The sequence below is a fragment of the Myotis myotis genome, unplaced genomic scaffold (genome assembly GCF_014108235.1).
Source record: "Myotis myotis isolate mMyoMyo1 unplaced genomic scaffold, mMyoMyo1.p scaffold_m19_p_2, whole genome shotgun sequence".
Classification (NCBI taxonomy): domain Eukaryota; kingdom Metazoa; phylum Chordata; class Mammalia; order Chiroptera; family Vespertilionidae; genus Myotis; species Myotis myotis.
This window is the reverse complement of record NW_023416324.1, coordinates 64771331-64792136: the sequence shown is the minus strand read 5'-3', so window position 1 is coordinate 64792136 and position 20806 is coordinate 64771331.

Sequence of the window (20806 nt, the reverse complement as noted above, 5' to 3'; positions counted from 1 at the left end):
TAGGGTTCTAGAAGAATTCAATGTCAAGGAGAATAAATGGAAGGGAAGGTAAAAAGAGAAAGGGTTTAAAACAGGTAACTGATACTCACTAGAGGAAATGCTAAAGAATGAAAAGTTAGAAATGAGAAACTGGAAAAGCATTGATTTCTTTTGTTTACTATTACCATTACATTTTGTCTTTTTAACTTTTTATTATTGTAAATGGATTGTACCAACAATACCAGTATTGCATACTGTACATCATTCTCTAGGTTATATTACATATATAAATCTGGAACAGTATTGGATAAAAATACACCCAAAAGGGAAAACACACATAAAAGTCAAAGATAAACTACAACTTGACATTGTGCACAAAAATATCATCTGTTCCAAATTATATACCCTTAGCTTTCTAATGCCAACTTTAAATTATGTTTGACTTTCTCATGCATTTTCAGACTTGTTAAGCAGAATCACAAACTAATATTTGTTTTGCTGTTTACTTGGAGGAAAATCAACTCTCGTTGTGGTGAAATCAGTGAAGGTGGTGGGTTCACAGAAGCACACACTTTGAGAGATGGAGATAGTCTGTTCCACATGCAGACCAGCTCCTTCAGGCATCTCCATGTGGACTTCCCCTGCATCCTCCCAAGAAGTATTCTCCTTGCACATTATTCCCTTTGGTAGGTTTTTCACACTCTTGTCTCTGGAGATTAAGTTCTCTCATTTGGGAATAAATTTTGCCTTAGCTGAGAAACAGTTGAGGCATCAGTACCCTTTATACAAATGAAAAGAAAAGATTCTTTTACGTTGTTTGTACGTGGTCTTGCCTGGCCAGGCTGAAGTTTGCTGTCTTCAAAAGTAGGGAGTCTTTTGCAGAATAGGCTGCTTGCCAGGTTTCGTCTGGGCCTCATGGGCCTGAGATTTACTGTTTTTAATCTTTTTTCTGATGGGCATTCTAAATACCTGTTTCATGCAATGTTTAATTTCAGCACAGCAGGTATTAGTGTATCCAAAAATGGGAATAAGCCGCCTGTTTCCTTGTATGATGAAATGCCTAAAACAGCTAGGTTTTTACAGCATCCAGTCCTTTATCCCCTTAACAGCCAGTGCCTGTTTCTTTAAAAATGGTGCTTTTTATGGACTCCTCTGACTATTTCTAAGATAATTTTCCATAGCCCGTCTTCCCTACTAAGAATACGAAACTCCACATCTGTATTCATTTGGACAGTTTTTGAACTGAGACTAACAAACAGAAGGAAGGTTTGGGGCTGCTTTCTTTTCACAAGATGGCAGCTTGAGGACAGCAAAGAAAAGCAGTCTCTTTCAATTTCTCTATGCTTATGTTAATGTCACAAAGAGAGATGATCTTCAAAATCATCAGCAACACCGTTAACAATACGTGTGTTAATATTTACATAGCTAAAGAAATGTGCAGTCTTTAGTGCTCAATGAATTCATCTCAACTTCCACATCACTTCTTCTAGGGAGCTTTTCTTGACCTTACACATCTCAGCTCTGTCCCTCCTGGTGCATAGAGCAACTGTGTTTGATGCCATTAGTGTATTTATTTCAATGTATAAATAAATATTTATTTATTAAGTATTTATTCCAATAAATAAATAAATATCACCTCCATTAGACCATACATTCCATAAGGACAGAAAGACTGAATGCCAGACTTACAGCTTGTTCCCAGTAAATATTTATAGAATTAATAAGTGGATAAATTCCTAACCCTATGTATTGCTTAAGGGAGAGCAGGCAGAAGTGAGTCTCTTTGTCTATAATATAAGCCTGCCTTCCCCCAAAAGGAAGTGTGGAATTCAGTATCCTGGTGTTCATGTCAGACAACGTGTGTTAATGCCCAGAGAACATTGGGGCATTTTCCCCATAGTCTAGCTCCGTGTTCTCTAAAATGGGCTGTGCAGAATGATCTTTTTTGTAGGCAGGAGGAAATATTGGGATGTTCACTTACATTCATGTAAAAAGTAAGCTTTACAAGTATTTGCTGTATGAATTGACACTCCAGCCCATGCTGATGTGTGTGAATGTGGGACAGCCTTGAGCAGCAACCAGTGGATTCAGACGGCAGGAGGTTACATGTACTGATAAAATGGATTCATGGAGTCTGTTATCTAACTGTAGTTACATACTAATCTCACAAAGTGGACACCTTATGTTTTTAAATTGCTCAAAACTATAGATTGCAATTAATGCAGATTATAAAAATGATAGATCAAAGATGACACCAGCAATGAAAGCATGAGCTGAGACATGTATTCTTCTATCGTGAGCTCCTCAAAAGCCACCTTACCACCTTATATTAAAGGATAATATAATTGTCTATGACAATAAGTCAACCAAAAATAAAAAAATTAAGGCAGCCACATTCATTGTCATAAATGATATTTAACTCAGGGTGCCATGCTTGTGATATTAACTGGTAATAATGGCACATGTATGTAACTAATAAATATCCATAGAGATATGGTCAAAGGTTTTTTTCATTTACGGGTGTTTAGTCCAAAGAGCTTGAAGAACATTTGTCCAGAAATGAGCGAGTCCCTTCCTTCTTTCCCATTTCACTTTCCACCCTGTTTTTCTCCACTTTCAGCCTGCAGCCTATTACTCACTTAAAGGCCACTTTATGGTCCCGCTGATCCTGCAACGCCTATCGGTTTTCATCTGTCTCTCACCCCGGCCAACCCTCTGTTGTCTAGAAGTTAAGTCACTGAATCAATGATAGCTGTGGCTTTTAAGTCAAACATATAAGGGACTGGAGAAATATTTACAGTGGATAATTCCTTACTATCTTTGTCAGTGCAAAATATACACTAGCAATTTCTGAATACAATGAAGTATAAAGCCACAGTCCCTACCCTCAAAAAAGTGGTTAAAGAGAAAGCATGCAAACCAATGAACAATTAGAAAAGATTGCCCATTGCTACTAATGTCCAAATCTTCCTTTTTCTCCTGATCGCAGGACCAGTAAGCGGGCCTCCTTCCATGATTTCATGCCTGGCAGTAAGCGTGGGCCCATGAACAGAACCCCACTATTTTCCATTCTGATATTCACTAGTGCCATTGCAAGGGCTTTCGCCTCAAGCACCCCAAATGCCTTATAAAATTTCACAAAGGCCAAAACTATCAATAAATAATGATTTACACTTTATTGGATCTGGATTGAAACTGCAGGACCTATCAATAGATGAGGTTTTGATGATTTTACTGGAAATCCTAAAAATGGAACAGTTTGTCTCAAAGAACAAGGGCATTCTTTGAGAGTTGTCCTAGAGGAGATTTTTAAGATACCCTGCTTAAAATTTGACATATTAACGATCTACTATTCAACCCAACAGTCCTTTCTATGAAAATGCTTAAAGGAATTCACTTACCATTGTCTTTGTTAGTTGGAAATGAATGCTTATTGATCACCGGTATTGATCTACTACTTTAGATAAAAACAATACTTTTCAAAGTACACCCAAAAGAGTTTAAGGACTAAAGTAAAACTGTAACTTCTCCTGGTTACTAGGTGATTGATCACAACTGATTTTGCTGCCATAAAACATAACTTACTGTGACACTGCTTATCTGGGCTCCGGAGTCGGCCCTCATTGAACTGTGCATTATGTATGAATGATTGATGTGGGTTTGAATATTTTCTTAGATTCACCTTTCAATCCATTTTACACAGCTGACTTACATAAAAGATGAGATCTCTTGAAAAATTCTTCAGGAGGAATGTAACAATTATGAATTTAAGTGATCTCTGCTGGTTTTGTTTGCCAGATAAAGCTAATTCCTGCTTTGTTTAGAACCAGAGAGCTGAAGTCAAGCCTGCCTCCTTGGGGAAGTCTTTTTCCCAATGAAATATCTTTTTTGGGGGGGCGGGGGGGATCTGTGTCAGAAAAAAAGAAAAAAAAACTGGTAAAAATCCTAGGAAGGTCAAGGTATGAGGGTATGAGAGTAGTCAGGAGTATGTGAGCAGAAAGAAACAACAAAAGACCCTTCTCTTGGGAATTGTAACATTTGAACTTTATATTCTGACCCACAGTAATTCAACCTTATTTATTCATATCATTGTAGCTAACTGAAATGTATGTTTTTAGCATTTGCACAGGATTAGATTAAAGCCCATACAAATGGCAGTGGACATACAGTAATATAATGCCGCCTTCATCAGATTATGGGATGGGAATTCATGATCTCTTTGTGCACATAAGATTGGGTTTGACGATGTAAAATGACAGCTGTTTTCATCTAGCTTTTCTCCCCAGTCCGTCTATTTCACACAACAGTCCATCATTAGAGATCATTACTGTATTACTATTGTTAACAAGGAAGAATGAAGCCTATGCCTTCGTCTTTCTTAGATATAATAAGTCTTATGGAACAAGAGTACCCTAAAGGCCCTTCGCTTCTAAAAATGATTAAACTTCATTCAAATCACAGCCTGTAACCCACTTCTGGGCATAGTATCAAAGGCAGCTCCATAGGTGCGATCTGAGGCGGTATACTATTCCTGCCTCAGGTTTTGCACAAGAGTAGTTTGCATGCATTATCCTCAAAGAACAGATTGCTTTTTACCAAAATCCTATGCATTTTGGCACTTGGTGAGTGTCTTAGATGGCATTAACTGTAAAACATTTCTTTTTACATAATTATGGCTTTGTTTTGAGTGTGTGCTAAGATGGTTGTAAAAGTTTTAAATGTGAAGGGCTTGGGGAATAAGAGAAAAGTCTTTGAACAAAAATGCAAGCCTGTTGTTAACAATTAAAGTTAAAAATTTCCTGACAGTCTTTCAAAACTTCAGAAAAAAAGATACACAGTTATTTTAATGATTGTTTCCCAAATTACACCATTATCAGAAATGTATAGAAAATACAAGTTGTGGTGATTGCAAAACACCTGGAAAATTAGAGCTATTGTTTTCTGGGCATATTTATGTAGCAATAAGACCATCTTTATCAATAACTGATGTAAATAAATGCAGGGACCTGGTGTTCACGCTAATAATGAGAAACCCTTCTCGGTGCTCAGGAAAGGTCTTTGCCTGAGGCATTTACTCAGATGCCTGAATCCACCGGCCTCGCCATGAATGTGTTAATTGACATGCTTGTATAAATTTTAGTAAAGCCATAATATTTTTGCATGGCAACTATTAAAAATATTTTTTTTCTCTTAATTTCACCAGGGAGGCTGAGACTGAATTTTTCCCCCTTGCAGGAAAGAATAATTTAGATTTTCTTCCATCCCTGTCAGAAGTTGAACAGACGAACAAAACAGATTCTTCAGAGACAATTTTACACAGAGTTACATCCATCCAATTCAATTATAAATTAAATTGACTAACGAACCATAGCTCATTATGGGAATCAATTACTCAGAACTGTCTTTGGACCAAAAATGTGGAAAATAAAAAATAATGGTCATACTTCAATATACCAGATTGTCAACGTTTGAAAGCTCTGTTTTTCTCTAGCTTGGCAGAGTCCAACGCCAAAAAGAAATGATAATCATTTGTTTTACTGTTCCTAGAGATGTTCTCGTTTTATGAAGACTAGTTAATTCTTGAGTTTTGATCTCTTTGGGACGAGTACCTCAGGCTTTTCTGAGATGACAGGCCAACCCTGGAGTCATGTAATCGCATGGGGATCTTTCAGATCAACTTATGCAAATGTGTTATTAAAAGGAACCTCATTTCAGCCTCTAGTGTCACCCAAGAAATAAGAGTCAGAAATCTTGGGAGGTCATGTTAAAAGCATTTTTTTAATAAAACAATTCTAGTAACAGGATCGGGGGTTCATAACTCTCTGGAGCATTTTCAATGCAATTGTTTGGTGCAATAAATCCATGGAGAATCCAATGTTGCATTATTTACCAAGCAATAGGGCCTGATAAAAGAATAGTATTAAAGCAATAACGTTCTCTAAAATCTTTCTCCTTTTGTGGTCCACAGCCCAGAAATTTTCCATCTGTTACAACGAATTAAAAAATCTGTTCTGCTTTGAACATGTATAGGTAAAGGTGATGTACACAGCCACATACATATATGAACATAGAGGACTTGTCACCACACAGTTGGGGGGGGGGGGGGGCGGGGTTGTTGCCCATGTAACATATCATGATAAGATGGTCAAAAAACTGTGCTCAGACTTTTTTCAGGGAACTGTATTCCTAAAGATGCTTTAGTTTTCTTTTTCCTCATATACTTATTCACTCACACTTGGAGAGTAACGAGTAAATATTTCAAACTCAAGTGTTCACCTAAAGAACTAAGATCTAAAAAAAAAAAAAAGCAAAAACCCCTTCACTCATATGTATATTGTTTACCCAGGAAAACTGTACTATCAATGAAAACAAGTTAATCCATATGAATATATAATTCAGCATCATTTTGCTTAGAACCTCATATTTTGAAAACATCCCTTTCTTAAAATGGATTGAATCTGAGTGTTTTTCACTAAAACATTCAAAAAAAAAATAAAAGAGAAGTGGCTGGAATATTTAAAATGTGTTTTTGGCTGATACAATGAGGAGGCTCTTTTCTTATTTACTTTTTTTAAAAAAATTGCTAGAAACAAGGGAAAAAATAGTTGCATTTCCCAACAGAAAGGGAAGACGTCAGAACGAATCTGTAATTAGAAATATAAGCATTATTAAAAGGTTTCTTGAAAAAAAAATCCTTTCAATAAATGGGGTCATGGTTGAGGAATTCATGTTCAGGGTCCGACTGAATCATTTACAGGAAGGTTGTTTTATACAGTAAATAAACACAACTCAACTCACTGTTTTGATGGCTTTCTCTTTTGTGAACAGTTCAAGCCTTGGCATCAGGCTTGGATTCAAATCATCTCGCTCCCTTACTATCTGGGAGACATTAGACAAGACAACCTGTCTGCATCTCAGTTTCCTAATCCTTAAGATTGGAATAATAATAGTACCCATTCCTAATGTTACTAGGAGAATCAAATAAGCTCATGCACGTAAAGGACTTAGCCCAATGCCTGGTACACAGTAATACTCAATACATGTTATCTACTATTCCAATTATGGTTGTTCTTCTATAATTTCAGAATATGCAACAGCACAATTCCACACCCAAAGGGAAGAACCTGCTCTCTCTTTTTATTTTTTCTCGGGCACTTTGTTAAAACTGGGCTGTGCCCTGTTTCTCAAGCAGCCAGGCAAAGCAGGCTCAACTAGTTGTCAGGGCTGCTTACAACTGCTGGAGGGGGCGCCCAGGGTCTGCAGCTGGGCATGCAGGGGCCTCCTGTGGAGCGCAGGTGCAGCTGTCTCCTTTCAGTCCCCTCATCCTAGCGGCGCCGCCACTTCCCAGTCCTCAGCCTCATCCCCAAACCCTGCAGTGCTCAGGGGCCACCCCTCAAGGGCGGGCTGTCACAGATCACTACAAACTAAGTGCTAGCTGCCCTGCGGGACGAGGAAATCATATAAATATTTCTAATAATTTGTCAGTATTTAGAAGGTGTGCTTCTGAAAAGGCCTACAACCTGGTCACACAGGTTACTGCATGAATATTGTGCTCTCCAGCCCACATTCATCTGACTATTTATGTTATCAGAAGTAAATACCTTTCTCTTTACTCCTTCATGTAGCGATAGGCAAGGAATCTGAGTTTGAGAAGCTGAAGTCAGACTTGCACTATATCGCAGTCGTTCTTGGCAAAGCCTTCTGCTGTTTTAATTTTAACCAATTAGAAGGGCCAATCTTCTTTTCGTTCAGAAATGTATTAAAAGATATAACATTCAAAGGCTAGACATGCCCCGCAATTAATTACTGGTGTCCAGCTAAAGGTCTACCATTAGCTATTGCCATGACAACCTTTAGAAGGCCTTGGCCCACCTGTTGCAAGACAGAAACAACATTAGGCAGTTGGTTCCTGCACTTGGCCTCCCTCTGGCCCATGGGGAATTTGTACTAATTAGAATTAGTTGTCCTTCTGTAGTCCAGCTCCTGACACAAATTGCATTCTGTAGCTTCTTGTTCCACTTGAGTTCACAGACAAAATAGCCCATGCCATGTTTGAAATGAAGCAAGGCAATATAAAAGGGTTTTATGTAATTGGCTAATATACTTTAACATTTTAACTAATAATTTCTGTGTTGCTTTCTTGGAAGGGAGCTTCTTTGCTTTCTTCTCCTTTTACTCACTAGTTGTTTATGATCATACAGCACGTCATTTTAATATGGCTCGTTTGGGTGTCATTAACCCATTGTCAGGCTGGACTGCTTGGAGAACAAAACAAGTGACCTCTAAAAATGATAGTTTGGAATGGCCTCTGGTGATGGGGAAGAAAAGCACAAACAGCAAAGAAAACCAAAGGAGCCTTTCTCACCTCTCACTAAAGAAAAACTTGATTGGAAACAAGAGCCCATGGAGGAAGAGCCATAATGAAATAGAAAAGTTAGAGAATGAAAGAAATTATTAGGATGGTAGCATGTGCAGCTTTGCCAGAAAGAGTGAGTGAGATCCACAGACTCTGAGAGATCCAACAGGACACAGCCATGGGTCCCGCAGAGGGAGAGTAAGAGGCTAACACTCGTCAGTTCCCCAGGTAAGACTGATTCTTAGGTCTAACTTTTAGTATCTCAGGACATTAGGAGGGAAGTGAGGAGATTCCACAAGTGTCTACATTATGCTGTCCTTCCTGTTCTGAAGAGGACTAGGGTGTTGGCAATGGAACCATGGTGTCTAAGAAGTAAAGTCTATGTGGTCTTGATAATCTCACTGTGGAGTCATCTTAGTTATTTCTAGAAAAACTCAAAGCAAAATCAATGGGCTAAAGAATTCCTGTTAGATTTTCTCCAGGCCTGAAGGAGTCTAGAAGCCTCACTTTCCCCAGCTCATTTTCATTATGAACTGGAAATCGAACTTGACTCCTGCTTCACCTTTCCTATCAAGGTACCTATATTTCCAAGAACTCATGAGACAAATAGTCTCATGGTTTTTATTGGCTTTCTCTCTCCATGGAGGTTTTCTAACCAAAGTATCTTAATCTTCAACAAACAAGATATAGTTTTATTTTTATTTAAAAGAGAAAAAAAAAAACCCAGTGAGAGCTAAGAGAGTGTTCTTTTCACAATAGATGTCTCCTTAGTTGGGGAAAACGGTTGCAAAACCACCATTTACTTGTTCGTGAAAGAGGAAGTAGTTTTAAAATAAAATCTATACACATCCCAAATTCATCCTCCAAGCTATCAACCATATCAACCTCATATTGTTCAGAATGGGACTGAGGCCAAGAACAAATATCTATCTTTCTTTCCTGACTTTGAATCTGAATTCTAAAATGATAAGAGGTACTTTAAAATTCTTAAAATAGATGGATTTAGGAATGTCTGAGCCAAGGTAGTGCCTAGTTACTCATAGACAAGCCAGAACTGCCTTCATGAGAGTATTCAATGGAAAATGTGCAAAATGTGCAAGAAAAAATTACTAAGAAGTCCAAGGAAATTTTAAAGCCTCAATTTAACTGAGAAAATTACCTATCTTTTCAATATTTTGTGGTCTAGTATCAAGTACTGTAGAACTACTTGAAAACAACAGGAAAGCCATTCATTAGGAAACAAAAAACTTCCAAATGAAAATGCCAATGTGTTTATCAAGAAACAGATCTCTTTACACTTTCTATTTGTTGGGAATTTTTAAGTTTATCTATTTGTTCGTAAAATTCTCCTTTTCTTTGAGCCACTGGGAAGGAAGTAAAAACGTGTTTCACTAGAGCATCCACAATAGATAACATCAGTAATAATAACCCAAATGGACATGAACCACAAAACACAGTTCAAACCACGTTACATCCCCGGTTGCATAGGCCAGAGCAATTCATTGACTTGCCAGCATGAACGAGCTGAACAATGCATAGAAACTTCTCCATTGTCTTGCCCAAGTATATAATGGGCAACCTTGAAAGACAGTTCAGTTGATCCAAATGGTCTCATGAATAGTTGATCACTAATGACAGAGATTTCATGGGGAAGATGCAGAGTTAGTCCCTCTCTAATGTTCTATGTTAATGAAACTGTTTTAGACAATTTACATCAGGATTTATCCTAGAAACCATCTCCCAGCAAGCCTTTTCTAGTCCTCCCACTCCCGTTCCCAAATCACCTTCTGTGTTCTCCTGTGGCAACATGTGCCTGCCTCTAGCTTAACTCTTCACTTTTTTGTTGTCATTCTTTCCAATCTACAAATTTCCAGTGTAAAGGATTTGATTTTCCCATGAACACCTGGTAAGACACAAAAGCTGTTTTACTAAAAGAGACCCAATATTAGAGCTGAAAAAATGTCCTTAGTAAAGTTTATGATCTGTTTACAGGCCTGCCTCACCTACTGGTCTCTGAGCATTAGAAGGCAAAGTGTGGGTCTGGCACATGCCTAATATGATGCCTAATAACTGATGAATGAAGGCATGAATGAATGAATTTCCTTATACTCTGATAACCATGGTAAAATAGCAATAATGTTTGATGTTTACCTTCATTCCATCTACTTCAAAAGTTTGGTGGAGCAATGTCTTTTCAGATGATTAGCACTTTTTGTGAAGAATTTTGTTTTGGGAAAATGCTGCCAACAGCCAACTCTTTGGAGAAGTTATGTATTTCCAGACCCCCCCCCAAAATGCTTAAATTAACAAATAATATGGCTTTTCTTGTTTGTTTGTCTGTTTGGTCCTGACAGAATTCATTGCTTTTTCTCTTATCCAAGCTCTCTTGGCTTCTGAAGGAACCAGAAAGAGGGAGACAAAAGATGGCTTGTAAAGCCCACGAGAGGAACAGAAGTAGTCAGGGAGGTCTGAGATCTCTGTGGCAACTAATGGAGATTTGTCTGGACAGCAAAGCAACAACCTTTATTTTTTAGACTTGATTGTTCGTGGTAACCTGAGCATTTTCTTCTACTTCCTTCACAGTGGATCTTAACTGTGATGTAACATTGGAAAAAACTCAGGCCTTAAGCCAAAAGTCACATTTGAGGTCGTCCTTGACTGAAAACTTCTAAACCTCTCACAATGACCTCTTAATTTTTGCTTGTAACATTCCAGGGCTCTGGAACACCCTTGGAATAAAAATCAAAGGAAAGATGAGACTCCCTGTGATTGATAGGTAGTTCTAAGGCCTGATGTCTCTTCACATAGTTAATCTTTTTGATATGACCTTTCTTCTCATTTCTTTATTTTTAAGTCACCAAGGCATTTCTCTGAAAAATCATCTGTTGCAAAAGACCCCAAAGCAAGTGTAAAGGAGAGAATAAAATCATTTATCAAAATTGTATGGATTTGTAATTCATAATAAGCAAGAGGCAACTTAAAGAGATAGTTTTCTACCACTGACATTGCTGTTAAAATAAATGTGGGGAAGATAATTATAGTAATTAACAAAAGAGTTAATTTTCCTTTGTCATGAGATTAGGTACCATTTGATTTCTGACTAAGAGTAGATCAATACCAAATGCTTTGTCTTCCTAGCTGTTGATGATTGTAAATTTAGGCTGGGACACATATCAGTTTCCCAACTATTGACTTTTATTGGAAAAGCACTGTATCAACACCTAAATGCTTCAGCTACAACCCTCAGCTTTTTCTTCCCAAACCTCAATCCATGGTTCCTTTACCTACTCAGCAAAGAAGGTTTACCTTATTTTCTACTAAACCAAACAAAAACGTGCTAGGCCTCGAATATTCTTTGTTGATGAAGGTGTTAGCTTTCTTGCTAGAAAAATGATGTTCCTTGAAGAGCTCCTAGGCCTGAGCACTATTTGATTATGATCATCCAAGAATTACATGATACACAACAAATGAAATTACTCTAGCAAACAAACCTCAGGAGTGATCATATCCTTCAAATCAGAGTTTAATAATCACGCGGTCAGTTGAGGAATTGGTGTTTTTTTGTAAGACTAATAAGCTTCAAGCTGAGGGGCTGTGCATGAACACACAGCTGTCTGTTGGGGAACTCTTGGCATCAGTTTAGGCTGCAGTGAGGGTCCAAAAACATTATAAATGGGGCAGAAGAAAATACACATACTGCATTTTTTTAGTAATTGAAGCAATTAGATAATCTCATTCTTGGATGCTTATAGCATTCCTCATTAAGTTTGACTATGCTTATGAACGTTTTGTGCCAATTGTACCTTTAAGAAAAAGAAGATAAATGAAAGACTTCAGTTATCAAAGCTTGGTTGAGAGGTGAGAAATGTGCTGTAGCTGTGGAGACCTATGGTTCTCTTCTGGCACCGCACCAAAATGGACTGGGATTGACACTGCACTTTGTAAAAGGTTAAGTAACCACATGTAAGTTACACCACCTCTCTTGGCTCAGTTTTCTTTTTAAGAAATTGGGGAAGGGGTGTATAGGTAAGATAACCACTATAGCATTTTCAGCTCTAACATTCAGTCAGTCCATCATCTTTATCAGGGCCCAGTCTGGTAGTAGCTAATTTCAGAAAGTCAAGGAATTAACTGCTTTTCCCCGAAGTGCTAAGTTTTCTAGTCAACTGTATAAACAACCTTTTGTTGTTGTTGTTGTTTATGTGCAAGGAGAAAGCACAAATTAAAAGAAGGAATGCCAATCTATCAGTTATTGCTGTGAAACAAATCACACCAAAACTCAGTGGCTTCAAACAATATTATTATTGTTCATGAGTTTAATGGATCAGTTGAATAGTTGGTTGATCTGAGCCAGCCTCAGCATATCTTATCAGGGCACAAGCATCTATTTGTGTTCATCTGGTGAGTAGGCTGAAGTCTGTTGGTATAAGATAGCCTTCCTCACATATTTAGCATTTGGCTATTAGCTGGGGAAACAACAGCAATCAAGCCAAGGGCCCCTGATCATCCATCCAGCTGGATCAGGGCTGTCCTTCCTTGAGATGTAGGCTCATATCTGGTATACCATGTTCTATTGGCCAGAGCAAGTCACAAGACTCATATCTGGTATACCATGTTCTATTGGCCAGAGCAAGTCACAAGGCCATCCTAGATTCCAGGAGTTGGAAAATAAGATCTACTTCTTGGTGGTAGGAGCTGTAAGATCAAATGGCAGAGGCCATGGCTACAGGGAAATGTGAAGAATTATGGTCATTTTTTTTGCAATCAATTTACTACAATCACAAATAATATGTTGATGGCTGGGAGAATATAGTGATAACCAAGATTTAATCCTCTCCTCTAAGAAATTATAGTTTAGAGTAAAGGAAAAACGAGAAGCTGATTAGAATGCAATGTAATAAATATTATAACAGCGGAGACAGTATGGGACCTAGCAACTTCTGCTTAAGAGACCCAGGAAAAGCTTCTCAGAGGCAGTGACTTCTGAGCCAAGCCTTGTTCAGAGCTGGATCCCAGTGCCTGGCATGGTGTATGGCTTATAGTAGGCACTCGGTAAATAACTGATGAATAAACAAATGAAAAGTAAGAAGGAGTTTGCATAAAGAGAATAAAAAGAAAATCACTCCAAGGAGAAGAATCAGCATGAGGTTTGAAAAAAGGACTTAACATTTCATCTCTAAGTATATTTATCATTTCAACAGATATTTACTAAATGTCCACTACATGCTAGACACTAGGGATAAGTAGCATAGAGCCTAAAAGGAGTAGGAGAGAGAATATGTCTGCCTCATCTAACTCCTATGTCCTAATCATACAAACATCAGTACAGCTACCATTTTCCGAGGGACAAAATCAAAGGTGGTGAACTCAGTGAGACTGTGAGCCAGTGGCTTCTGCTGGGCTGCTGAAGTCCACAGCTCAGACCTCAAATACACTCATTTGATAGTGGCCAAATCCCTAGTGACCATCTCATCAGAAGCCCTCTTCCTATTCCTCTTTCCCAAGTAAAGTGCTCAAAAAAGAAAGAATAATAAGTAATGTTACTATTTGGAATCCCAGAATGTACTGAATACTTTCTAGGATTTATGGAAAGCATAATTTGGTCCTGGGACATGTATAGGCCTGGCATAGTTTTTGCAGGTCTTATAAACATATCAGTGTTCTTCTAAATGGCATGGGCTGAGTCAAGCTCCATTTTTTTCTATCTACCTCATATTTTTAAGGCTGGCTGTCAAAGGTATAATACCATAAGACATTCACAAGATGTTTGGCTAGTTCAAGGGCCTTCGTCAGTGGGTGTCAAAACACTATGACTTGGAGTTTCTCCATGTGTATAGCAGCCATCCAAAGAGGCAACCTTATGAAATTTTTATCAAATATATCCAGAGTAAACTAATTTATAAAAGCATAAATAGAATACATAGATTAAAAAGTATTAAATGTTCCTAAATTTCTGCTTGAATTTTATTAGGCTTATTTTGACATCTTTTAAGGGTTATAGACATAAATTCATTTCCATAGACTGAAATACAGCTCTCTATTCTTTTTACTTGACTTTGTAATACTAAATAGATATCTATGATATTCAAATACTTAACAATGAGTGGGACACAGGTCCTGACTAATCCAAATGGATATATGGATACACCTAGGAGTGCCAGTCATCAACTTTTAGTTGTTGGGTGGCAAGGAGTTCTGGAAAAGACATGGGGAGGTGTTCCGGTGGTCAAGATGGTGTGTATACCATGTGTACCGGATAATAATGTGGATTTTGTAATCAAAGAAAACATGATAATTTCAAGAGAAACATCAAAAGTGCTTTATTCAAAGTAATGTCCATCACTAGCTACACATTTCCCCTATTTTTCAGGTAATTTGTGGATATCGTCTCAATAGAACTTTTCTTGTTTGGAAGCAAACCATTCAGAAACCCAATTTTCCACTTCTTCGTATGCTTTGAAGTGCTGCTCAGAAAGTGTGTGTGCCATCGATCAGAACAAGTGGTAATCTGAAGGAGCAAGGTCTGGTGAATACAACAAGTGGGTTAATACTTCCCAGGCAAGATCTTTTAATGTGTCTTTAACTGGTTTTGAAGTGTGTGATGGTGCATCATTATGAAGCAAAATTACTTTGCCGTGTCTTCTGGCACATTCTGGTCATTTTACAATCAAAGTGTGGTTCAAATTGATTATTTGTTGTTGGTAGGCATCAGTATTAACAGTTTCACCTGGTTTTAGAAGCTCATAATACACCACACCTTCCTGATCCCACCAAACGCAGAGCATTGTCTTCTTTCCAAAGCGATTTGGCCTTGCAGTCGATGTTGATGGTTGACATGGATCAACCCATGATTTTGTGCATTTGGGATTCTCAAAATAAATCCACTTTTCATCACTAGTCACAATTCAATGCAAAAAAAGACTTTCTTTCGTGCCGTTGAAGCAACATATTACCGATGACTTTTCGCTTTTCCATTTGTCTTTCACTCAGTTGATGTAGCACCCATTTTCCTTCCTTTAAAATCTTTCCCACTGCTTGTAAATGATCAGAAATTGTTTGCTGAGCAACGTTTAATCTTTCTGCAAGTTGTTTTTGAGTTTGACATGCATCTTCATCCAATAATGCTTGTAATTGTTGGTCTTCAAACTTTTTCAGTTGACCTGGACGTTCTTTGTCTTTCACATCACCTTTGTCAAAATCATCACCTTTAAAGCATTTAAACCAGCGTTCACAAGTATCTTGAGATGGAGCATGTTCACCATAAGCTTCTCGAAGTATATGATAACTTTCAGCAGCACTTTCCTTCAAAATAATGAATTAAAACTTCCCGCAAATGCTCTTTTGTTGGCACAAAATTCGACATTTTTAAGCGTAAAAATATCTATGATGTTAACACCTTCAGCAAATTTGTCATATGAAGTTTTGAAGCTTGCTGTCAATACAACAAAACAGCATACACACCAATTTGTATATATATCAACATATGTGTAACTCCATCTATTGAAAGAAATTCGTGTTATTAACTGGTACACCTAGTAGAAGGAGTGCTTTTGGAGCTCCTAGCTGCCCTTCTTGACCAGTCATCACAATTGGCATGGTGTCTCTAGGCACATATCGGGTCCACATCTGATGAATACCTGTCTCTCCAGTTATGACCATAGTCAAGCTCATTGTAACATACTTTAAGATTGCCAATTCCTAAACTTTAGAGATAAAGCTGATGTTGGCCATGTGCAAATTGAAAAACTTTCTTTGCCTTTATTTCGAGTAATGCCTACAACCAATCTTGTTTGTTGTCGGGAAGAAATTATACATTTAAGAAGACCACATAACATATAGATATGTGAAGTCAGCTTGCTAAGTACGTCATTAAAGTGAAACAACTGCCAGGCAAATGTAAAACCAGACTTTGCTTTGGGGTTCACAATATCTGTATTTCCTTTTCTCCTCCTTCCATCTCCTTCACATCCTTTGATGATCTCAACCCAACTGCCCTTAATGTGTGTGGCTGGCCGTCTGGAAGTCTGAGCGCTAGCAGCACAGGCTTGTCGTAAAGACCTCGTGAAAAACAACCCAAGATCCAGCTTCAGAGCACACACTGGGCTTCATTTCTGTGTTGTTGTTTTTCTGGTCTTTAAAGGCAAATTCTTTACTGATGCTGTAAGAGTGGAACTTGATAAACAGAACAAATGCTATTTTAAACACCATAATGATAATAATTTAATCAAATGTGATTTGCTTTTAATAACTTTATTGGCCGTTTCATTTTGAAAAGTGGCCATGTGAATAGTTTGCTTTTGCATTTTTAACAAGGGAGGAAATAAATGATCCTGCTTGTAGGAGCAGGAGACTAATGATGCTTATTCCCACACTCTGTTTCATGGAACTAAGTCAGCAGATGCGGCCATGACACGCGATTGGCCTGAAACTCCAATCTTGATAAAACCAATGACAGCACTGGGCCTGGGCCTTTCTCTGAACCTTGAGGGCTTCCCCCAGTCAGGTCAAGACTCACTAACATTCACACTGTGCCTAATGGTTTGCAGAGCATTTTCACTAGCATGTGCTCTTTTAAACCCTGTAGATGAAACAATGCTCAAACCTTTAGAAAAGTTTTACAAGAATTCATTTAGGCCAGTTTTTTTAGGACATGCCCAGAAGCCGTTACTTGTTGCATTACTCTCAAAGGAGAAAGCATAAGGTACATGAAAGCCATTGGTGTAGATTAAAGAGGCGGGAGAAAGCAAGGCAAGGAAATCTTTAGGACTGGATAGAAAACAAGAAGAAACACGTACTTGCCCAGTGTCACCCCATAAGTAAGTATGTCACTGCCACTTGAATCCTGTACTGTCACCTCCACATTCAAGTTCCTGCCTCTGCACCATGGTGTGTGATGTGTTCATATAATTAATGTTAGTGGCCCAAGCTGTAATTGTGAAAGGATTGAATTCTAAATCATACCCTCTCCTACCGCTGTCCATTTGAAAAAGAAAATATAAGTAAATAAGCAAGTCATCATTAAACCTGCAAACTGCTGGGTGAACAAACTTAGCCAGAATACTGAGTTGGAATAGTTTGCATTAGAAAGCTATTCGTTTGCTCACACCCAAGGGGTTTATGATGGTAGAAGTGCGTATTGCTACTGCCTGCAACAAGGGGAATATTGTTTCTACACAATCTGCAAATACAGGACTGCGCCATCATTAAAATGTTTGTAGGTTGTTAAAGAACTTTCATTCTGCTGGAGCCTTCAGCTCATGGAACGAATTGTCCATATTTTATACGTACCCTTATTTATAAAACTTGATTTACCAAAAGTAAACTTTTTAAAAGAACTTGATGTTGTTGTGAATTCCAGACAGTCAAGCCACATTCCAAAACCAAAGAGCCACAGATTGGTGAAATTTGGTGATAATGCCAAAGCACAGTCTTTAACTCCGATTACTAAACAAAGACCAGTGGCCGGGAAAGGGCTGGGGCAGAGGGAGGAAACAGAAGGGAACATAACTTACAAGGGATCCCCCCTCCAGAGTCCCCTAAAAACTGATTTGAGAAAGAAAAAGGTGACTAGTAAGTTTATTTATGCTTTTTAAAAAGCACTGCCAATCCCAATTTATCAGTTACTGTCTTGTGACAATTTATTCATTGTTCACTGTTAGAAGCCAGAAGTTACATAAAAATGCATGATTGGTGATAGCTTCTCTATTTCAATATGGTATAATAGAGATAACACAGTGCCCAAAAGCTTTGCAGCCGACTTTTTGTCTGCTTTGTCTCTTTTCATTACTCTCTCAGAATCTTCATTTAATATAATCCAAAAAAGCAAGGTAATTGCTTCACTTATCGGTTATCATCGCTCTCGCATACTTATCGTGTCAAAATTATTTATGTGGATAGGCCAAGTTGATCTTGCTGCATTCAGAAGCTAAAATTTGAATAACTGTTCTGCCAGTTAGGTTATCAAAATTGCAGCATAAGCAATGAGCTGCTCCTTTCTGAATGTTGGAGTAGGGAAAAGGAATAACCTCTTGGGGGTGCAGGTGGGAAGGGGAGCACCGTACTAGGGTGACAGCAGGACCAGCTCTTTTGTGAAAAGAGGGAGGAACTGGCCACAGAATGAACATAGTAACCAGGAGATTCATAGTATCCCTCTAAGAAAAGTAAAAGAAATGAAGCCAAGTGGACACAGACGTTGGGTGCTTTTTCCTCAATAGTTGTCCACAGAATAACTAAAACAATTGACAGACATTTTGACCTGGGCTTTCAAATACATCCACCCCTCCTGTACAATGCTCCACAGAGAAGTGGTTCAATAAGCATTTTCCTACTTGGTAATCATTTTTCAATTGTCACGTATTTTGCTACTTTAAAGACATACTGGGCTAATGTGAAACGAGGCAGGTTTTCAGTCTAAACATAAACATTTATTTTCACAAAATAATTTTTGTTAGATAAGCCTTGTTTTGAGGCATCAAAAACTCTTTTTCTTTTATGAATGTTGATGGTAGAAAGAAATTAGAGTGTTTACTCCCAGCCCAACATCAGAAACTGTGGCTATATGAGCTCTCATAAAGAGAGTCTCAAACTCAGTGGTGACTTTATCCCAATTCTTCCAGAGCCTCTACCCTCTCTCAAAATGTCTGTGGTGTTTGAGTCATCCTGATGCAGTGGGACCTTCTCACATTCAGCCAGTCATTCTCATTTCCAGTCAGGAAATAGCTAGAACTGATGGATGATATTCTCATCATTGCCTTAAAATCATCTTGGCTACATATTAATATTTTTCAAATTCTCTCAATGTGACAGATGATTCTTTTTAAATTTATTTACCTCGTCACCAGGACCTAATATCAAAAGAAAGTTGTCAATTCATTTATTAGTGTACAGCTGATCCTCTATTTCAGCTTTAATTTCTCACTTATGGCGGTTATTTATGGGGCTGGAAGTGTGTGAAAGAGAGCACTAGGTCATATTTGTGGTTTATCTCTTATTGCTGTTTTGGTAAAAAGGGAGTGAAGAATGCATGCTTAAAATCCAGGGTTATATTAATTTTCTAGGAGCTACTATTATTCTAGAAGTTAGAACTAAAGACCAGGTGGGCCTCATAATTTTTAAAAATCCGTGCCAACCCTGAAATTTGATTCTTATTTAAGACTCTAACACAATGAGAATGTATTTGAAGACAGATCCATACCTGGGTTAATAAATAATTTCCCAGTTTCTGGGAGAATGTCTGGCATCTAGTATGTATTCAAAAATGTGTTGAGTGAATGAATAAATTAATGAGTACAACCTTCCCCTAAACGTCAACTTTCAAAATACCACTCAACACTCTGCAAACATTGAGCACCTCTACCACCTAACAAACCTTGTCGAAGGCCCGACTCACATACCAACCCTTTATAGACTCTTCCCTCATCACTTGGCACATTATTTTCTGACTCCTGTAGCACTGATACATACTACCTTGTATTGTCATTATGGATATTCCTCTCTTACCTCTTGTCTTATGCTGAAGTCAAGGACTCAAAGTCAGAGACTGTGCCTTTATACTTTATTACCCCATAATGACTGATGATGTGCCTTATATAAATAAATATCTAATAGATTTTATTTATTAACAAGTAAAACTAATATCTTCAACTTAATATACATCTATGTTACTGAGAACATCTAAATGATAACATATATATGAGTAAAAATGGAGAAATGTGGCCAAAATTATTTCTCAATATTGTATGGGGTATTTAAACAAACCATCAGCATGCTCCTACCTAAACCAAAATCAGAGTAAAGTATGGAGGCAGGAATTCCTTGGACAACTCATATACCTTCTCAAGGTCTCAGCTTCTTCAACTGGTTAAATAAATATGATCACACTGAGGTCATGCCCCTGTGATACAGCTATTATTTCATAATGTAGTGCGTGGTAGTTAGTAGGCACTCAACAAATGTTGGCTGCATCCAGATCTACAAAATACTAAGGAAACAAAGAAAACAGAGAACTAAGTAAAAATGTAAGGCAAGAAAGGCTTCACAGCGTTCAGACTGGAAGGATAAGAGGAGAACTGGCAAGATAAAGAAGGAAAAATAGTAGATGTCAGAAGTGGAAGCGTTATAGACCAAGGTCAGAGGCCTGAAAGATCTCAGCAAATGATTGAGTCCATGGCGCTGCTGCTCAGGCACTCGTAGGGACTCCTGCTCTTTTTCTTCTGGCTCATTGTTATCTAAATAGCTTTTGCCCACTTCAGAAATGTGAGAGTTCTTTTCTCCCTCTTAATTAAAGCATCCTATATCAGCACTTGTTTCTTTTTAATTTGCTTGATTTTTAGAACAATAACTTCGTTTATTGAAATCATTTCTAATTTAATTTTAAATTCAAGAGTAAGGCAGGTTTTCAACATACATCCTACACACACATCAAAGAAGGATTTGGCATCTGAATAATGACTGTTAATATTCCTAATTTAA